Source organism: Gobio gobio (assembly GCF_949357685.1).
Source record: "Gobio gobio genome assembly, chromosome: 14".
NCBI classification, from domain to species: Eukaryota; Metazoa; Chordata; class Actinopteri; order Cypriniformes; family Gobionidae; genus Gobio; species Gobio gobio.
Window position 1 is genome coordinate 26,968,765 of NC_137107.1, and position 14,407 is coordinate 26,983,171.

Here is a 14,407-nt window from a genome sequence, read left to right on the forward strand (position 1 = left end):
ATTGAGGGTGGAGGAGGGCGCTGGTTATTCACTCCCCGCAGTTAATGTATGACTCGTGAAGAACTAAATCATTTATTATTGATTACTGCATCAGCAACAAATGAAGATTAATAGATTAAGTAAATTGTTATTAGCTAAATGTTTCATAATGTATTAATTCCTTACATAACATAAAGTATTATTTATAGTGTAAATGAATGTGTTAATTACCACAATGGGTCGAAGCCATGCATTTCAACTTCAAGTTGTCTGCTTTAATTAATCATTAGCTAATGATTTGCAAAGGTATCATTATGATATGACTTTACTTGTTGAGGCACATGACTATTAACAAATTCAAAGTTAATTCAAAACCCATAACCACAATGACATATTACTTAACAATTAGTTAATAGCATGTGCCTCAACAAGTAAAGTCATAATGAACCTTTGCAAGTTTTCATCATTAGCTAATGAATGATTAAAGCAGACAACTGGAAGTTGAAGTACATAACTTTGACCATTGTGGAAATTAACATATGAATTTACATTATTAGTTAACATGATATGTTATTAGGGAATTAATACATGATGACACATTTAATTAAACGCAATTCATATATTACTTAATCTATTAATCATATATATAGAATGTTCATTAGTTGCTGATGCAGTCATCATTAATAAATGGCTTAGTTCTTCATGAGTCTTACATTAGTTAAGCGTTATTTAATGCATTGCACCTGTATTGTAAAATGTTTGTTCTATTATAATCTTCTATTATGTTTTTGCCTGATTACAAAGCAATTTAATTTCAATTATAGAGAAAACACCTGCAGTTTATTTGAGGAATGGTGAAAAACAGTTCAGTTCAGGATTGTGTTGTTGTTGTTCTACTCGTTTGATGAGTCACACTGTGAGATGACACATTAAGTCAAGCTGCCAAAAAAACATTTCAGCCAAAAGTGATGAAAACTGATCCAGTCCTCATGCAGCTTAAATGGCCCATGGTTAAAGGCTTCAGTTTTTAAAGAACATTATAAAATCCTCTTGAAAATGTGCATTTCAACTCAAGTGGGCTGCATCCTGCAACACTGACAAACAAGTTCCTTTTGTTGGGGAGGAAATGTATTTTAGAGGATCAACAATCTCATAATATCAACCCACATACACTGATATTTAGTGCACATTAGATCCTTACACTAATTTGGGTGGAAATTTTGTTACCTGAACCAAATTAAAATATACCAGGTTTCTAAACAAGTGGTTCTTAACCTCTTTACTACAAAGCCCACCTTTTGCCAAGACAATATTCAAAGGCTCTCCTGTCTAAGCTTCTTTAGTAATATAATAAGCAAACTAAAAAATATATTATGTCAGTTTAATGTTGAAAATGTAAATAATACAAATACTTATTGGGGCCCCTCAAGAAGTTTGCTGAGGCCCCCTAGTGGGCTCCTGGTTGAGAACCACTTTTCTAAAGTAGTTTATAATCAAATCAACAGCAGGTCAGAGGTAAAGTCTTGCACTCCAAAAAAAAAGTCTCAATGTACTATGAAAGAAATTTCCATAATAATGTTTTATAGTATTGAAAAGTAGGTTTAGGGTATAGGAGTGTGATTAGTTGCTCCAAAATATAAAAGTATAAATATTTATAAAATCATTTCTACTTTTACAGATGCAAAGAATTAACCCTTAAATGCATTGCTGTTTTGCCAATCATTCTTACATATTCGGGTCTTTAGCGACCCGGATCTGTATCTAACATGGATGAATATTTACCTGCCGCGATAATATAAAACTCTCCTGATATAAGTACAGAAGAATAAAATAAGGCATATTTTGTAACCTTTTGGAGCTTGTAAGGGTTCAGTTTGAGCAGATGTTTTATACCATCATCACTGTCCTCGTCAGAGCTCATTTCCCAGTACATTCAGCATCCGGCTCATATTCGCAATATCAAAAATATTCTCAAAACTATCATTTTCAGCATCTTCAAAATCAATATTTTGAGAGCTTTGCAAATATATGTACAATCTTACACACCTTGGGTCGTTAGCGACCCTATACAATTTTTGCAAAAAATTTAAGGAAAACAGGGCTTCTTTTATAATTTTTTTCTTGTTATATTGTTTATAATGAATTGATTGAGGAATACTAAGAAGGCTGATGTCTAACTTTAAAAAATGAATGATAGTAGTGAATGACGTCCCGGGTCACTAAAGTTTAAGGGTTAAATGTGTCTTGATCTGATGCAATACTGAAAGCAATGGAGTACCCTGAACATCGAAAATTACTCTAAAGGGGCGTTAAAAAGTGACATAGAGGGGTCCCGACCAAGCGTCAATATGAGTTGGGAGTGAGAACGTGTTGGTTTCACTTGTATTTTGAATCATGCATTGCATTGTGTTGTGATTTAAGTTTGAAGGAACTGTCCGTAAATTTAACGGAAAAAGTACTGGTCATTTTCTGCCAGAACATTATTCGTTTTTCTACAGATCTTTTTTTTTTCTTACAGTGTGCGGTTTGTTACATACACAGGATGCGAACACTAATGGACATAATTTCTATAATTGTTCAGTAGGTGCTCTTGTAAGCTGTCCTATGGGAACTGCTTGAAACAGGAAGTCTGCTTATTAGGTTAGTAACTCCCTGCCCTACAGATGTTTAGCTTCAAATTGTATGGAATTGAACCCTTTTCACAAATGAAGTTCAGCTTTAACCTACAACAATGAGAAGTACTTCCATCAGAGAAGACAAGAAAACTGATCAATGTCTAAGCTCAAATGGACATTGATTACTTCTTTCTTGTAGTGAAGCTAAATAAGAGTCATTGTGGATGCCGCATGCTGAGAACAGACATTTTAGCAACATTTACAGTACAGTCATTCAAATTCCAACTACTGCTGTTTCTATTATGAACCAATGACACAACGAGTGGTTAATTGTGACACTTGTGGGGTGTGGTTGTTATTCTCCTCCACATATTTTGAAAGACAGCTGCATGATAAAGCACATTGTAACTCTTCGCTCGCATAAACATTTCATGTTGCATAAGAGAGCTTTGCACAGCTTCAGTGTCTACATTAAATGCTGTTGCCATACCCATCGGTATATTGTCAGTGGCCGATACTCGCAGAGAGATTGTCGGACGCCTTTAAAGTCTACAACACGCAGCATCTGTGTGAGGCTGAGTGAGGCACGCCATGCAGGCAGAAACACAGGACAGCTGCATTTCAACTCCAATTAGGTAATGGGAGCTGACAGTGTCTGTGCCCACAGCCTCGGTTCAAGGGGAGAGAGAGAAAGAGAGAGGGGCTGAATCTCTAACCATACACCCCTTGAATCCCTTTGGGCCAGGCTGGAGACAGGACGCAGGCGGACCCTGCCAGCAACAAAAAACAATCGTGGAGAACCTCGCTGGAAGTAACCGTAGGTCTGAAGGTGTCAGGATGAAATCATAGCATAGACTCAGAGCAGCACAGGGTGAGGGAATTAATTGCTTAATTCACTTGGGTGAAGTGTTAGCACTGCTGGTTTACACACCTAAATTAAGAGGGATTAAGAATCGCTGAATCCATTTGATGTAAAGCTCTCGATCGGAGTGGAGCTTCTTACAAGGACATTAGAGGAGCTTTCTAGAAGGTATTAAGTCCTAAACCTCTAACACCTTTCTTTTCAAATTGTAATATGAAGTTGGGTTGTGTCGATAAATGTCCATGAAATGTAATAAAAGGAAAAATCTCTACTTTTGTCCTCAAAAAGGGAGACTGATGAAGACACCAGCAACGTTTATTCCTTTTCACATACATTTTTTATTACAGAGGCAGATTATTGATGAATAAATATGTATTTTTGCACAATTCTTTGAACAATATTATGCTGTGATCTCAAACCACTTTAGTGCATGATTTGTAAACTCATACGTTTTGACTTTTGTGCTACATTACCAGCATGGCTTTTTTAATGCAATAAACTTGCTTGGTAGCTCACCTGGTTCAACATTTCCCTTGCGAATCAGTCCTGATAAAAGAGCTAAAAGACTTGAACAAGTTAGATAAAATATTGTGATTCTTTCAGAAAATGTGTTCTCATGTTTGCTTTTATTAACACTATTGGTTATTCATGATACACATACACGATAATCTGTAACTGAATGTGCTTTTAGCACCACTCACTTGACATTTCACTTTGAAACATGCAAAAAAGCCATTAATATATATTTTTGCAGAAATGTTGGCACATTCTTGCGATATAGTTGATTTAAATGATTCAGTGCTTACAATGCCAATTAAATAAATCCACACTTTGCAGAAAACATCGGGTTTTACTTTAAAAGAGCCCAAGGTTTCACAATGTGGAGCTTTTCACAGCTCCGTGTTTACTCTTTCCAGGTAGGCTATTAGTCACAAATAGATTAAGTCACTTGAACACTGATGCCTCACATTCCTGGCACGTGATATAGGTGTGCCCTTGGCCAACCCCACAGATGGGTCTGCTAGCGCTGGTCTCATCCACCTGTTCGTTTCGGCCTGCCAAGACTCAGGCACTGTCACTGTCTGGCCCTCCACAGTTACAGCTGTCACGAGCCTCTAGCATGTCAGGCGTGCATGTGGTCAGAGGAGCTAAAGAGGGCAGAGCCTGAGCTGGCCGAAAAAGAGAGACGGCTTCTCCCACTGATGGAACGCAGCCTGGCTGTAGTCACTGCTCTAATAGGACAGAAGGGAACATCTGCAAAGGACTAGACCAACGAGAAGAGCAGGGATGCGAATCATAAAGAATTCTCCTTAATGATGTTTGGGAGGAGCACGTTCAGATAATCTACCCAATCAGTGCGAGGAGGCCTACATATAAATAGCTGACTCATCTATGTCCCACAGCAGTTTTCTAGCAACTCCTCACTCTCAACTTTCCTATCCCATCCCAACTCTGGGTTCGGGCCACATTCCGAGCTTGAAGCCTTCCCCCCAGACAGCATGCCAAATATGAATATTTTACACCATTCGACTAGATGTAAGTGTGAACTTTTGAAAGGATTCAAGGAATGGTTCACCCAGGTTTGGATTGACATGAAAGTGAGTAAATAATTTTCCTTTTTTGTGTGAACTATTCCTTTAAAGACACCATATGTAAGTTTTGCGACTAGAGGTCGCTTATACAATAACAAAGGTGTAGACGTAAATGAGCGTGGAATCATGGGAGTTGTCGTTTTCACCTCCACTGCCGATGGAAAGCAACCTGATGGGACTCGTGAAAAATTGTGTTCACGGATGAGTTAATGCATTAAAGTTTTATTGAAGCAGTGCGGGGCTGTTTTCATTATGCCTATATGCAGCAGTTTATGCATATATTACAATTAAAGTTACATATTACATATTACATATTAACATTCACCTCCTTCTTCCCTGAACTTGAACTTTGTTACAGTTACGTTTAATCATTAAAATTCATATTATTCTATTTCATTCTAATAAAACAAGCAAAGTGCTGAATTACTCATAACGGTCATTTTATCTAACAAATTAAAATTGTGGGGTAATGCAGCGCTGTTTTACTTGGTCAAAACAATCATACTAAAAATACAGTTGAATGTTATGTTATAACGTTACTCTGTGCGTTCACTCGGTGGCTGCTATGAGACATTTGTTGCACATTGTAAGCTGGATGACTTGTGTTACTAAATATGCAATTAATTAAAAAAGAATTGTAGGGTGGAGAAAATGCTATATTACTGTTACAACAAATAAATCTCCGTCAGATTATTCTATGTTATCCACTTGACAAAATAGTGTTGTCTGCTTTACTTGTTACTCGCGGTAAATCAATAGGGGGAGACCGGGGATGGTTGTAACACGGGTCAGTTGTAACACTTCCGATTTCTCCAATCAGGAACTAGTTACAAATCACCTGATTCACTTCACGCATGCTCAGTTTAGTCCTTATTCCACATGTGATAAAGTAGATCCCTGTGGCAGACACAGCAGATGGAAGAGTGGAAAAACCAATTTCGAGGTAAGAAAGTAACTTTTTTTTACTTTGTTTATTTTTGCTATGGGAATTTCTGCTCTTTAGTTAAACTCATCAAAGCTGTAAGGTGAGCTAGTTCATGGCTACATGACTCTGGGTTAGTTGTAACAACAAGACTCGGGGTTAGTTGTAACAACAATTAAACGTTATAATCTACCCCAAGAAAAGGTTGTTGAATTTATATAAAGCGCCTTTGGTGTTTCCATGTGTAACGGAGGTCAGCTAGTAAGAGCTGTGCGTGTAACTTCACTTAGCTCGCCTGACTCCCATGCCTGAGACGTCGGTTCGAATACTGCTCAGAGCGGGTCAAGTAGGACCGGTTGCACATGGTTTCTACGGAAGTAAAATGGGGTAGCGAAGATATCACGTCACTGACATACACTCTCAAAAAAAAAGAGTACACAATTGTACCTTTTAAGGTACAAGTGGCCGTCACTGGGGTGGTACCCTTAAGGGTACATTTTTGTACCTCTAAGTCAGGAGTAGGCAAGTGCGGTACAAGAGAGCTAATGTCCTGCAGTGTTTAGCTCCAACCATACTAAGCCACCATAGTATAAAACTCATGGCTCCCAGCATGCATTGCAGCATTAATTATGTCACCATTGTTGAGATTCATATGCCTATTCTTGATATCTGTGTGCGTCTGTTTTATCCCTAGAATGTTTTTAAAAATTAAAATTCAGAATGTCTGATCTGTGGCAAGAAAGTATTGTTGGTGAATATTTTATTGATATTTTTAGTCTGTAATGAGTTTAGTCAAACAAAAAATAATTTTTCTTCATGATCATTTTTGTTTATGGCTTCTTTTGATGTGAACAGACTATATAAGATTATATAAACACTTTTTATATGTTTTATAGTTTATATATTACAATATTATATATTACACTGTAACAAAAACCACAAACTCACATAAATAGACACGAGTCAAACTCCACAACTAAATAAAACACTGATCACCATAATGGTATTTATTTTCAATATTTTCAATATTTTCAATAAAACGTCAGCATCTAAACCTCTGTTAATTCTCAATAAGAGCTTCTATAGATGTCTTTCAGGGTTGGAGCCAAACTCTGCAGGACAGCGACTCACTAGGACCGAACTTGCCTACCCCTGCTCTAAGTAGAGGAAAACAATGGTATAATTGTACCCAATTGTGTATCTTTAAAGGTACAGTTTAACATTTTGATCCCTAACAAAAGGAGAGTGTACGATGACATGTTGTTTCTGGTTCACTAAAAATAACAGTAGATTAATTCTACTTCAATGGTTGATCAGCATGTCTTTGATTCACTAAAAAGACCCAGTTTATCAGTTTCACTCGTTTGGGAGTCTGGTTGGATGTCTGGTTTGCGATGCTGATTCATTTTCAGTGTTGAATAAGCAGTGTGGTTGACGCTGCCAGGCTATTGGTACATTACAATACTCCCTTGGCAAAAGAATAGAAAAACGGAAGCAGCTCTAAACAAGACCGGATCTCCATTCCCAACCCTGAAGAAGAGACAGAAAAAGAGAGCATGGGGAGATAGATGGGGCTCTGGATGTCTGCCATTCGAGCAGATGCTGCACACAGGAGCACCTGGGTCTACAGCTTGTCTAACCTCCCTGAGCACAGATGAGCCAAAGAATCACACTTCTGAAAACCCACTGAACCAATGATAATTATCCTATATCGTATTTATAGCCCTTTTCGTTCATTGGCAGCTCCCAAGGTAGTTTTCATTGTGGGAGGAAATTTATACACCTGCGTTGCATGGCAACTGTGTTAAGCAAGAATGCAACTTAATGGGAGGCATTTAGACCGTTTATTACAGCTGGAGCGCTGAGTTGAAACAGGGAGTTTAACCAAATAGAAATTTGCCACAGGGATGAAATCTCTATTCAACATAACCACCATCCACCTGAGGTGAAAGTATGAAGTTAGTTTTTGTGTGGATATACAGAATTTTTTTTTTATAATAATATTAATAATTTAAAGAAATTAGGTAGTACAAAACACCTTACTCTTGAAATCAGGTTATTGAACAATATAACAATCATCTGATTCAACAAATTGTCTTGTTTGATCTGATTTGCTCAGATCGTTTAAAAAAACAGCAGCAAAAAGTCAGCTCAAGTCTCCCTTATATCGCAATTTCTACCATTTGCGCTTAATTACCATACTTTTATTCGCTATGATTCTGTCTAGTCACTGACATAATGTTTCATATACTGTACGATTCAAATTCACCACTGAGTGTGTGTGTGTAGATGCCCGAGATGTGTTTGCTGTAAAAGAGCCTCCCTGTAGTAGAAGGATTTTAGTGTTTCCCAAAGTTTGTTGAGATTCCAGGTCGGTTGTCCAGGTTTCCAGGCCTTTTAAGACGCTGCCAGCTCTCAAACCCTCAAATGCCCTCGGTAAAGTGAAATTCTCCGAGCAGAAAAAATAATACAGTTTGCAGATGATGAATTCGTAACACCTGTTTCACTGGTGTCTTTCAAAACAACCCCCGCCACGTTCGAGGCTAACAGGCTAACTTACTCAAGGTGTTCTTTTGAAAGAGAAACTGGTCACATCTGGAGCTGGTTAGCTTCTTAACGGATGAAGGCCTTAACTTATGAATCCTTTGAAAAAACACAGGCCTGCAGTAGTGATTCATACAGGAAGCATTATGTAACTTCATCTCATTATTATGTAACTTCAACTCATTATTATGTATACTTCATCTCATTGTATGTATTCGTACGCACATTAATGTTCAACAATTTAGATTCAAGATTTTTTTTTAAATAAATTGATACTTTTATTGTGCAAAGACATTTATTTGACCAAAATTATTCCATTGTTACAGAAAATTTTACAAAAGTCGAATAAATGCTGTTCTTTGGAACTAATCAAACAATCCTGAAAAAAGATTTCTGAAGTATCGTGTGACTGATGACTGCAGTAATGGCTGCTAAAAATTCAGCTTTATCATGCATAAATTACATTTCAAAATATATTCAAATATGAAAAAAAAAGTTATTAATACTGTAATCATTTTACAAAAATGTTTTTACTGTATTGTTAATCAAATAAATGCAGCCTTGGGGAGCATATACCCCTTACAGAACATGGAAATGTATTGCAAAATATAATGCGATATATTACATAATACATTTCCATATATGGGAAACTAGTGCTTATATTTTTCAATATACTGCAAGAAATGCATTGACCATGTATGGCTATATAATAATACTTAAAACTTTAAGTTGGCTGCAAAGTGGATACAACTTTATGAATATTACATGTAATGCTATTTTTGTCTTCATTTCTAAATATTTTATATCTTTTATTGTGCATATATATTGCACAAACATGTTCCCATATAAATGTGAATGTATTGTACACACGCACGCACGCACGCACGCACGCACGCACGCACGCACACACACACACACACACACACACACACACACACACACACACACACACACACACACACACACACACACACACACACACACACACACACACACACACACACACACACATTCACAAAGTGAGTTACAGCAGATTTCTAGTTCCCAGCATCCTTTGCTTCTGACTGTTAAAGGAGTGTAAATGTTAAAATTAAGTGTTATTTCACAGGTTTTGCTCAATATTAATATAGGGGCAGATTTGTTAGTGTTTTAAGTTGAATTGTTTTTTCTTTTAAAAAGTTTTCTGGTATGTCTGAGTTTTTTGGGGTAACCATTGTGCTGAAGAGTAGAGCCTGTTGTTAGGTTGACGACTGGCCAAACACTATTAAAGGGTTAGTTCACCCAAAAATGAAAATTCTGTCATTAATTACTTACTCTCATGTCGTTCGACACTCGTAAGACCTCCGTTCATTTTCAGAACACAAATGAAGATATTTTAGTTGAAATCTGATGGCTCTGAAAGGCCTCCAATGGCACAATGCACGGTTCACTCTCAAGACCCTTAAAAGGTACTAAAGACGTCGTTACAAAGTCAGTGAGTCGATTCAGCAGTTTGGATCGCCAAATTTCAGCAGTTTGGCGGTTTGACACGCGATCCAAATCATAATTCGACTCACTGATTCATAACGCTTCGAAGCTTCATGATGCCGTGTTTTGAAATCGTCATCACTATATAAGTCGTTATTTAGGGTTTTTTTCGCACAAAAACTATTCTCGTCACTCCATAAAGTTATTGTAGAACCACTGTAGTGAGATGGACTTTATAACGACGTCTTTAGTACCTTTTAAGGGTCTTGAGAGTGAACCGTGCATTGTGCCAATGGAGGCCTTTCAGAGCCATCAGATTTCAACTAAAATATCTTAATTTGTGTTCCGAAGATGAACGGAGGTCTTACGGGTGTCGAACGACATGAGGGTATTTAATTAATGACAGAATTTTCATTTTTGGGTGAACTAACCCTTTAAGACTTTTAAAAAAGTAGCAGCTGTGCTCTCTTCAGCACAGTGATAGTCTCTTTGTGAAAAACAATATAAAGCAGATGTGCTTTTACTGTTTCTTGGCTTAAATAAATGAAACATTTAGATAAATATAAGAAATATATTACATTGTATGTGTGTTTATACTGCAAGAGTAAATATATCACATGCGGTACCATATCTGATCACACACACACACACACACACACACACACACACACACACACACACACACACACACACACACACACACACACACACACACACACACACACACACACACACACACACACACACACACACACACACACACACACATATATATTATGAAGCGTATTACTAAATCTAAAATTACATATATTATGATATATTAGTAAATATATAGTCACATAATTTTCAATAGATGAACAGCTGCAATTTCTTATGTATTATTCAGTATATTTTCAAATATACCGTTATATCATTTAATAAATCGATCATTCATATATAGGGAAATGTATTAATTTTTTCATAAGTGAGGAAACTTCTTTCAAAAACAAAAGAAATCGTACTTTTATGTTTGTACAGACACTTAAACATTATTACCATATTGAGAGCAACTTAAATACTCAAGCAGTTTACTGTGAACAACTTTATAGAAGAACAAATATTCACAAATCTTTTTAGGTTAACAGAACACTGAAAATATTTAATGATTTTGGTTTTATTGCATTTAATCAATATTAGGCTACTTCAATATATTCAATGGCATGACATTTAGCTATTTATTGCATTTGCATTTAACTAATTTGACATGTCTGAAACCTAAAATAAAAATCTAAAAGTGAAATGCAACTAAACAAATCTAATTATAATATAAATATGATATAACAACTGTGCATACAGAGATAATTTTACACTTTACATACAGTATCAGTCCATCCAAAAGTTCCAACGTATAAATACACAAACAAAAATGTAGCCCTACATGTAAACGTTACATACAGAGTTTTATCTCATGATCCATGAATATACAAATATTAAATATACATATAGGCTATACTTTATGGGACCACAAGCCTCAGATCTACAAATCATTAGAGCGGTGCATCAAAAAGTGTCAAGAAGTGACATCAGAGAAACAGTCAATGTTTCATGAAGGAGTCTTCTGCATTATTCACTACTTTCATCTTTTATGGAAATATGTCATCATACGCTCAAAGATTTAAAAGAAGTTGTCAGTGAGGTTTGTGAGAAGCATCGGTCACACGAACGGCATCTTGTGACCTTCTGATAAAAGGAGCCCTTTATTCGTTTGGACTGGTCTGTAATGAGATTGTGAGGGGTTGTCACATTTGTCAGATTTAAGCGCAGATGTTTCATCAGGGCTCATGCTAAAAGCTTTCACGCAAACAAGCTTGTGTATATATTATTGAAAATCCTTTCTGTGACTTGCACGCTACTTTGTGGGTTACGTCATCAATTTGTTTAGAAAACAAGTTGCATGTTCCCTTGGTCTATGAACATTTTGGTGTTTCTTTGAGTAAGCAACGTGTTTGTGAAAAAATTAAAATGACCTCGCTAAAAATAACCCCAGAAAGACCCTTGTGATAGATTACACAAGGGGCAAGGCAAGCTATTTATACAGAACATTTCATGCATAACGGTAAAGTGAAGTACTTAACAGAGGCATAAGAAAAAGAGAAATAAATCATATAAATATAATATAAAGAATTAAATATTATTAATATAACTTTATATATAAATATAACTAATATATAGATATCATTTATGTTTAATCATTTAGCTTAAAAGAACTATAAAACTGAACAAAAATGTATAATATTTTATAAAATGAAAAGAACAAAAAAAGGACATACATTTAAATAAAATACTGCATTGAAATCAGTGAAGCGCAATGTTTACCCCATGAGCAAATACTGACACCAGAGGGATTTCAACTTCTATAGCTCTATCACACTGTATGAAAACAGACATTGCACACATAACTTCCATAGCAAGGACAATTGTTTAGCAGTGTGTCATAAAGGCTCCAGACTGTCAGTTGTTGTCATTTTGTGATCTGCCAAATGCTTTCTAATGTTGTAAATGAAACGCTGGAGAAAGAATGTCATCAGAATGTACAGTTGACATCAAAGTGTGTTAACATCATCCAGAGTCTAGCAGAGCTGTGATGACAGATGAGTGGGCCACTCCGCTATGGGATGTTCCTTCTGCCAAGTCACAAAAGCCTCTTGGCACAGGCACGACTAAAGATGCCCTAAAAGATGAAGAGATAGTCCTCTCATTCACTCTTTGTTGTCAGAGAAGCAAACTTTGTAAAGTAGGTTATGGTGGCAAGCCATGAGAAATTGTTTGCAATTATCAATCTGTCTGTCAATCTGTCTCTCTGTACGTCCATCCACAGCCTAATTTGACCCATGAATTGAATGAATGAAGCCATATGGAATATCTGACAGAATGGCAAATGCGCTAGACTGCAACATCCCAGGCCATTTCCATGCTAAATGTTTAAGTGGCAGGTCCGCCCGAGGCATCAGAGCACAGTGAGGAGGCCTTAAATGCCCTGTCAGATCCAAGGAATCTCATCGTGAACCTGCTAGTGGAAACACCTGCCCACAGCAAAGTCACTTCAAGTCTCTCCTCAACAAAAGGCCTGTTTCAAGACCGCCAGCAGGCACACTGAGGAAAAACGGCTCTGACAGCATAGGAATACAAGGAAAAGCACACTGAGATGCACTTTGACCTTTGTCCCATGCTTTGGAGCTCTATATGAATTCATTTTTAATTTCTTGTAGTAAGCATGTAACCTGTTTTTGGTTATGTGAATGTATGCTGTAAAAAAAATAATGACAACACAAGTAATGTTGTAAAATATTAATTGCAGGCTTAAGTAAGAAGTAAGTTTCCATACCCTTTTTACCGTATTCTCATGATGACTTTAAAATCAACTGCTGCAGTTTTGAAGAACCATTAATAGTACTGTTTCTCATATATTTTTTTTATACACCCCAGTTCATATTTTCCAAAATCCACAATGCTACTATATCTTGGCAAATTGGCAGAGAAAAACATTACAGCTGTTTGAAAATGAACCCTATTAACTTATATAAAAAAATGTATGACGAATGAATCACAAACATGACTGAATTACTGATTTCTAGATGTTAAGTCCTTGATAACATGAACGGCAAAACCATATTTGCAGCTTCAACACTTGAAAACAGAACTCTGGTTCATGACTGACATCTAGCGGTTGAGACCTGCAGTTATTTCTCAAAATAAAAGTATTTTTCCTTCTTCTGAATTTATGCTTTTGGCTAGGCTATGCCCAATAAAACATTGTTAAATGTGAATTACTACATTTTAATAATTATTTAATCATTTAATTTAATAAAGAATAACTATTAATTACATTATACAAGATCAACACCACACCATTCTATCAGTAGCTAATCAATTACTATAGGTGGCACCATTTCACAAGAATTAATCTGGACTAACAAGTGATCAATTAGGGAATTGGTTTTGATGGGTTTTTGTTGAGCACGGGCTCTCCAAATAGATATGACATGAAAATATGGTTGATTTCTTCAAGTTAACTTTTTTATACCTCCAAAAATAATTCAGTATTAATTCATACTTGACATAGAAGCCACTAAAGCCTCCTACCGGTATTTCTGTAGAGAGGGACTAATATTTCTAAAGATGTTAAAAGTTTTCAAAAGGTCCCAGATTAAGTAGATGATAGCCTGTTACAACACAAGACTCTGACTGAGGGAGACGTTGCAGGTGCCCAAATTGAGATTTCATCACAGGCTTCTGTTTCTATATGAGCCATTAACAATAGTCAGTGATAATGAAGTTATTCACATTTAATAATAATTTAAATCGCCTTCTGTCTGTATATTTAACAGCAGGGTGCAAATCTTTATATATATATCAGGCATAACATTATGACCTAATATTGTGTTGG